Below are 8341 nucleotides of genomic sequence, written 5' to 3'. Positions count from 1 at the left end.
CTTTCAAGAGCTCTTCTTCCTTCAAGTTCACCAAAAACACCCTCAAATGGCACTTCCAAGCTTAAAACACTCAAATGACAATTAGGGTTTTGATCTTAGGGTTTGGAGAGGTGGAGGATAGTCATAAGAAGGTCGAAGAGCAACTTAAGGTGTTTAAATTGGGCTCAAACCCTAAAAATTAGGGTTTGTCCCAGGTGGTTGTAGGCCCCGCGACTCCACATACGCCCAACGTACGTGGATGCCTCCACGACCAACTTTTCGACCCAATATGCCCAGCGTACTCCTAGCGTACGCCCAAGATACTGGTCACGGACCCAAATGCATAAGATTTTAAGTTTGAGGGTTAAAAGGAAAATACCTAAAATGTGAGTGTTACAAACGCTCCTAATAAATCCTAGTCATTCGCTTACACACTCGTGAAAATATAGTTATACACTCATGCATATATAATTACACCGACACAAATAAATTCAAACATCTGCGAGAAATGCAAGCTTGCAGAAGTGTGCACCATCCACAAATATGTTGTCCTACACTTCCCCAAATTAATAAATTACACAGTATTCCTTTGCACATAATAAAAAGTCGCGGCTTAATCTTCATAAATTTCATCGTAAGTGTGAAATACTTATCAAAAAAAGTACAGGAGAGATAAAAAAGATGCAGGGTCATTTGTCTGTTTGGCTAGTTAAGCATGGACTAATTCATAGATCTTTGGGCTTTGATTACCAAAGAATAAACTTTACAAATCATACAGAGGGATTGACATTCCATTGCGGTCATTTTTATATGTATATGGTTACAATTATCTTCGCTCCCAATATGCCTATGATGTAGCACTAGGTAGACTATTAGCTTGTCTGTATCATATTACTAGAATAGAGTATGTTGTGGATAAACCAGAAGAGGTATACATAAAAGTATTTGCCCGATGAGGGATCCTAGAATTCCATATGTTTTTTGGGTTACAAGAAGTATGGATTTTCAAGAACGGGAATCCTATGATATGTTAGGAATCTCTTATGTTAATCATCCCCATTTGAAATGTATATTAATTCTTAAAAGTTCAATATGATGGCATTTACTTAAGGATTATATTGCTCCCAATTTTTATGAAATACAAGATTGTTACTTCCGGTTTACCAGGATAATTGTTTTAATTATTTAATTTAAGGATTTTGGAGGGAATCGACGAGTTGGTGCCTCAACTTGTCGAGTAGGGTCGCGAGTTAGTGATGTGTTAAATGGATGGACTCGACGAGTCGGGTATCTGACTCGCTGAGTCAGCGCTGCTGAGGAAAACCCTAATTGTCCGGGTTTGTGACCTATTTATAGGATCTTATGGCCTTCATTTGCGGCCACACTTTCCCTTAAGAGTCCCTATTTGATCCAGAGAGCATAGAGAGAAGGAGGGGGGCTAATGTCATCATCTTGGTGCATTCTTGTAAGGAAGAAGGAGGTTGTTCTAGCAAGATCGACTTGAGGGGCTCAGATCTGCTGCTATTCCATTCAAAGCTGTTGTTTAAGGTATAAATATATACATATTTTCATATGTTTAGTAGATCTCATGAATTTAGGGTTTCTTCACCCTCTTTTAAATTGAGTTATGAAGTATGTGAAGTCCCTTTGAGGATTAGACATCAAATCTGGACCTTTAGAGGTCCAAAGAGACCCATGATCCCAGCTTTATGCAGTCACATAAGAGTATTGAGCCTAAAACATCATTAAGAGGGTCATTTTTTCAAATAGAGCTAGATATGTGATACATGAACATAAAGGTCGGACCTTTACATGACTTTTGGATGCTAGGAGGTTGGATCTATAAGCTAGAGTCACAGATCTGACCTCAGGTGGCTGAATGAGAATCCGATGGAGCCAACTCGTCGAGTCCATGGGATGACTCGATGAGTCGTAGTGGGTGTGACCTAGTAGCCTAGGCCTAGTGTTAACTCATTGAGTTGGGAGTCAACTCAGTGAGCTGAGTGAACCCTAGGAAGAACGTGGAAAATACAAGTGGACTTGGCGAGTTAGGTCAATCTTGGCTATTGAATTGGTCTGGCTTTCTGTTGACTTCCTGGGTGAGTCAATAAGGGGCAGGAGGGACCAAGGAGGGGTAAAATAGACTTTTACCCATCTCGAGAGTAAAAAGGGGAAAAGAGGTCTTAAGGAGTGAATGAGTAATAAGGAGAATAATGATCGAGATGCTTGTCTAATGTGTAGGCGGAAGCTAGTCCAAGATTTTCGAGTGTTGTCTATTACCTACTAGCCACCAGGTGAGTCTTCTCACTATAATTTACCTAGAGTGGTAACTATGTGTGACTAGAGGTTCTTATGTGCTTGTTTGAGTTATGCATGTTTGAGTTATGCATGTTTGTGTGATATGTATGGTATGTTATATTATTTGTTGCTTTGACCGAACCGGAGGGTCCAACGAACTATAAGGCCGGAAGGCTCTCAACCAGACCGGGCCAGAGGGTCCAACGAGCTAGACCGGACCGGAGGGTCCAACGAGCTATGACCGGAGCAGAGGGTCCAACGAGCTATGGGACTGGAGGGTTCCATTGAGACACATTGACCGGAAGGTATTACAGGGCTATAGCCTCGAGTGGCTAATTAATTGTGCATGGTATTTTGGGGAACTCACTAAGCTTCGTGCTTACTGTGTTATGTGTTATGTGTTTCAGGTTTTCTCAGGATCGCGGGACGACACCGGCTTGATTGTACACACCAGAGAAAGAATTATGTTTCGAGGATCCTGGATTATAACTAATTAAACTCGGATTTATGTTATGTAACTAAATAAATGATGTTTTTTGAAATGAGTTATGAAGATTATATGATTAAGAATGAAAAATTTGTTTTGAAAATTTACGTTGTTACAAGTTGGTATCAAAGCCTTGGTTTGAGGGATTCGGATGCACCTTCGGGTAAATCTGGACTCAAACTGAGGATTTGAGAAAATTTTTCAAGGAAATGATTTTTATAAGACGAGCAAGAGTTTATGAGAGAAAACGAGAAGGAGCAGTGTGTACAATCAGCCAGAGCCCGAATGGTGATTTCCCAAAATACCCTATTTTGTGTTATCATATATTTTGTTATATTATGCATGCTAGAGGATAGGCTAGGTATTTCATATTTTAGGACTAGAGTGGCCTGATTTGTGATGCCTTAGCCTATGAGTTGTTGCTATCTGTGATGTGCTTTCAAGTATGTGCTGAGTAAGAGTATCCAACAAGAATATTATAGAGATAGAGTTTCGAGTAGAGGAGTAATCTATGAGAGTCACCTAGATGAGCATTGGGGGAGCCTACTTAGAGAGTAGTTAGATTCCCGCATGGGGTAGAGTTGCTTGAGTTCGGTGACACCTATTGAGTATGAGTAGATCAATAGAGTTGTAGCCTAGAGTAGGTTTTACGTGTTTATTCGAAGTCCGAATGCTGCTTGCTTTGTGCTTTGTGGAACTCCCGATGATGGGAGTCAGCTACCAAGTGAATGTGACGATAGGTATTACAGGGCTATGGGACTGGAGGGTTCCACTGAGACACATTGACCAGAAGGTATTACAGGGCTATAGTCTCGAGTGGCTAATTACTTGTGCGTGGTATTTTGGGGAACTCACTAAACTTCGTGCTTACTGTGTTATGTGTTATGTGTTTCAGGTTTTCTCAGGATCGCGGGACGGCACCGGCTTGATTGTACACACTAGAGAAAGAATTATGTTTCGAGGATACTGGATTATTAACTGATTAAACTTGGAGTTATGTTATGTAACTAAATAAATGATGTTTTCTGAAATGAGTTATGAAGATTATATGATTAAGAATGAAAAGTTTGTTTTGAAAATTTACATTGTTACAAAGATGCTCGTGGAATGATAAAAAAACGAATCTTCAATTATACAATTCTATAGATTCCAAATACGATTCTAGATTAAATAGTGTAATTGAAGACTTGTTTATTGTTTGTATTTTTATTATGTATAGAACAACAAAATACAATAAAATAAAATAATGAATTAATCGGGATTCTCAAATTTATAAAATATTTACGAGTTCTGGTGTTCATCACTTAGGTGTTGTTTGTTTTTTTGAAGCCAAAATGTTTGCAGCCTGCGGACCACATCTGCAAGCCTCTGCGGCAGAAGAGGTGGACCAAATGTCTGCAGTTTGCAATAAGAAGACTGTTTGTTTTTAACGTCTGCAGTTGTTGAAATAAATTAATTTTTCAAATTTAATTTCATGTCATAAAGATTAAAAATGCATTTTCAGCAAAAAGAGAAAGAAAAAAAAACGGGTGATCTTTTTTTTTTGGTTAAAATGAGGTCTGAAGACCTTTGAAGACAGTGGCTCATGTCTGCGCCAGGAAGACCTCACACAGACGTTTTTTGGTCTGCGCACTTCCAAAAAACAAACACTCTGCGAGGGCATATGTCTGCGCGTTGTCTGCGCGGCGTAAACAAAAGTGGTTGCACAGCTCTTCACAAAAAAAAAAAAAACAAACAGCCCCTTAGTCTGTTCACACCACTTCTATTTCAGTCAAGGAAGTAGTAGTATATGCTAATACCACAATAACGATACAGAATAACACAAGGCTAAAACATACTCGCGAGTATGTTCTTGAAACACTTATTATGAGCATGTTTGTCAACCGCTGATCATTTACACACATGCACGGAATAGGGTGATTTTCGTTGCGGTAAATAATACAAAAGAAATACGACAATATTAAACTTTAGAAAATACAAAACTAGTTAATATTTCTTAACATATATATTTTTTTTCAAATCTATTTATTCATAAATTAGTAGTTATTATTTTTTACATTTTGATTATAAACAATTAATTATGTTTACTTATTTAAACGCAATTCAACTAAAACATGTTAACTAAACGAGATGAGAAAACTCACGATAAACTCAAGCCCGACTTGAAAGATACTCTAAATCGACTTGATTTTAGTCGAGTCGAGCTCAAGCTCGAGCTACTCGAGTACCTTATCGAGTCGAGCTCAAGTTGTAAAATACCCGGCTCATAAAACTCATGAGCTTAATCAAGTATTTATAAATTAGTAAACATTTCAACACTTTAGCTTTTAGGCACTGATTAAGGAGTAAAGACTTAAGTTGCATTTCAAAACTTCTGAAAACTTTTTTTTTTTTTAATATTTTAGATATATGTAAAATGCAATGGAATAGAATGTTGATGCTATATTGACATTAGATGGTTTATTTGAATTTTTGTTATTTTGAACAATGTAAAAACATGTGGAATGCTTATAATTTTTGATGATTTTGACTTCTTTTTGAAAAAAATAGTCGGTTCGAAATGAGCTCGCGAGCCAAGCTTGATACTATCGAGTATTTCACGAGTCGACTCGACTGGACTCATTTACACCCCTAGATTAAGTACAAAGGTAAGCAACAAGATATTGTCATTCAAAGTAAGCTAATCTCTCTCTCTCTCTCTCTCTCTCTCTCTCTCTATATATATATATATATATATATATATATATATATATATATATATATATAACGTTGATTGCTATAATATGTAACTAGTGGAGAAACTCGCTCCGCGGGGTTCGGTTAAGACCAGAGTTTTATACTTTTGTTTATCGATTCCGTCGTACGATAATGGTTTTCAAAACAAATTAGAAAAAGAAAAAAAAGCAATAAATTCAAAGTACAGTTTTATTTATTGCACTTATAACCAAAAAATTAAAGATGTACGAAATGTCAATCTATTTTTGTTTTTTGGTAAAGCAACCGAAAGAAATTGCAAAAAATAGAGCCCAATATCAGCAACATATTTTGGTTTTGGCCTTTATAGTAAACTTGGGTTAAGGTTTCGATGTCTTTTATGATGTATTGGGTAATTGACTTTATTATCTATCGGAATGGCGTCTGAAATGATTAATACAATCTGCACATGAAGAAGTCGTATGTTGACTAATACATAAGGTGTGAATTCATTTCTAAATTCTTTCTAAAGGAGTAGATATGTCAAAATCTCCTCTAAAATAAATGATAGAAATATTCGACTGCAATTCAAAGTATTCTATATCTTTTCAAAATGTACAAACAACTTTATCTGTTATCGTTTATATGGTTTCATTTTTTTATCGGATAAATATAGGAAGTGTGTGACACTATATAGATCAAAAGATAATCATTCATTACTAAATGACTACATGATATTGGATTACATACATTCTAGATGCAGTAGGAAGGATATTAGATGGTGGCAAAAGCATATGATATTGGTTGGTTATGTTGTTTTGTGGTCTTTCACAATTTTGTTGCATATGTCCATGGTTGCGGCCATGTTCTACTGCATCATGTCAAACATATCCAGCATCACCACCACATATGATAAGTTTAATTAATCAAAATTATTTAAAAATTAAAATATAAATAAGAAAAAACATTTGAAAAACAAAATCTTACATAAATTGCTTCAAATGTAATAATCAACAAATCTAATAAAAATCAGAACCGACCCAGAAATGAATTTCATGGACTTGCAGTCCCTTGTTTTAAGTTAAGCTAAAGACACGGAGATTGAAACAATCAAATACCTTGGAACAGAGAAGGTAAGAGTGTGATCATGCATTCGCATGTGGAGCACATGTGCTTCTCCCACCACCACCCATTCCACGTCCACCAGCTGCACCACTTATCATTGAGCCATTGTGTGATATATTTGGGTCCATGTAAAATCTCGCCCGAAATGCAGCCAGATGAACATTGTATGCAGGTGGCACTGCATATCACATTCATGTATCATAACTGTTAATAATCTATTCAAATGCATGGGTATTTCATTAATAATACAAGTATATATACAGGCTGTGATACACTGGATATGAACGATATCTTTATAACTAATATCCCATAATACTAGGAAACATTATCTTGCTGTGATGATACTATAATCTCGGCTAATATACCCCCGCAGTCGAATCGGGAGGAGAACGGACGTTGAGGCTGTTTTTGAAGTCATCAAATAGCACGAGAGGTAGACCTTTGGTGAAGATATCGGCGACCTGATAGTGTGAGGGAATGTGAGAAACACGGATTTGACCACGAGCAACTTTTTCCCGAACAAAGTGGATGTCAAGCTCGATGTGTTTTGTTCTTTGATGTTGAACAGGATTGCAAGATAGGTATACTGCACTAACATTGTCACAGTAGACGAATGTGGCTTTATTTTGAGGCAATTTAAGTTCTAATAGTAGATTTCATAGCCAACATGTTTCAGATACTTCATTTGCAACGCCTCTATACTCCGCCTCGGCACTTGATCTGGAAAGAGTTGGTTGTCGCTTTGATGACCAAGAGACGAGATTGTTTCCCATGTAGATAGCATATCCTGATGTCGATCGTCTTGTGTCCGGGCAGCCTGCCCAATCAGCGTCTGTGTATGCGATAATGGAGTGTGTGGGTGACCTGGTAATGTGCAAGCCATGATGGAGTGTGCCCTTTATGTAGCGTAAGATCCTTTTAATAGCATTGAAGTGAGTTGTTCGAGGAGCATGCATGTGCATGCAAATTTGCTGAATGGCATAACAGATATCCGGACGAGTGAACATTAGATATTGGAGCGCACCGGCTAATTGACAGTATTGAGTGCCTCCATCGGTCAAAAGAGTGCCGTCATTTTTACTTATCTTGGATTTTGTGTCAACTGGTGTGGAGGATGGATGACAGGAACTCATGCCGACTCTTTCTAGGATTTCGGTGGCATATTTGTGCTGCGAAAGATGAATGGAATTTTTCGTTCGTGTGACTGAAATGCCAAGAAAGTAGCTTAGGGGACCAAGATCTTTCATTGCAAATTCCTTGGCTAATAGTTGCATGAATTTTTGGCGTAAGTGGGGTGATGATGTCACGAGCAAGATGTCATCTACGTAGAGAAGTAGGAAAGCCGTATGTGATCCGTTCTTGTAAATGAACAAAGAATGATCACATTTGCTGTGTTTGAATCCCAAAGTGAACACGTAATCAGCGAATCGTTGGTACCAAGCCCGGGGCGCTTGTTTGAGGCCGTATAAAGATTTCTTAAGTAAGCAAACATGGTCCGGATAGGAGGGATCGCGAAACCCTGGGGGTTGGTGCATGTACACAGTTTCATGTAGGTGCCCGTGTAAAAACGCGTTTTTCACGTCAAGTTGGTGAATTTGCCATGCATTTGAGAGAGCAATGGAAAGAACTTCCCGTATTGTTGTTGGCTTAACTACGGGACTAAATGTCTCCCTACAGTCAATTCCTTCCTTTTGAGACCTGCCATCACAAACCAAACGAGCTTTGTATCGCTCTAAAGAACCATCAGACTTAGTTTTG

At 37.8% G+C, this 8341-nt stretch overlaps 1 pseudogene; it reads left to right on the top strand.

Annotated features, from left to right (window-relative positions):
• The first annotated feature begins 660 nt into the window (after positions 1-660).
• Positions 661-1168, top strand: LOC122197915 (NAD(P)H-quinone oxidoreductase subunit J, chloroplastic-like; annotated as a pseudogene).
• Positions 1169-8341: the final 7173 nt, after the last annotated feature.

Source organism: Lactuca sativa, chromosome 5 (assembly GCF_002870075.4).
Source record: "Lactuca sativa cultivar Salinas chromosome 5, Lsat_Salinas_v11, whole genome shotgun sequence".
Taxonomy (NCBI): Eukaryota; Viridiplantae; Streptophyta; class Magnoliopsida; order Asterales; family Asteraceae; genus Lactuca; species Lactuca sativa.
The sequence above is the reverse complement of the archived record's forward strand: the minus strand, read 5'-3'. Positions and strand labels throughout refer to the sequence as shown.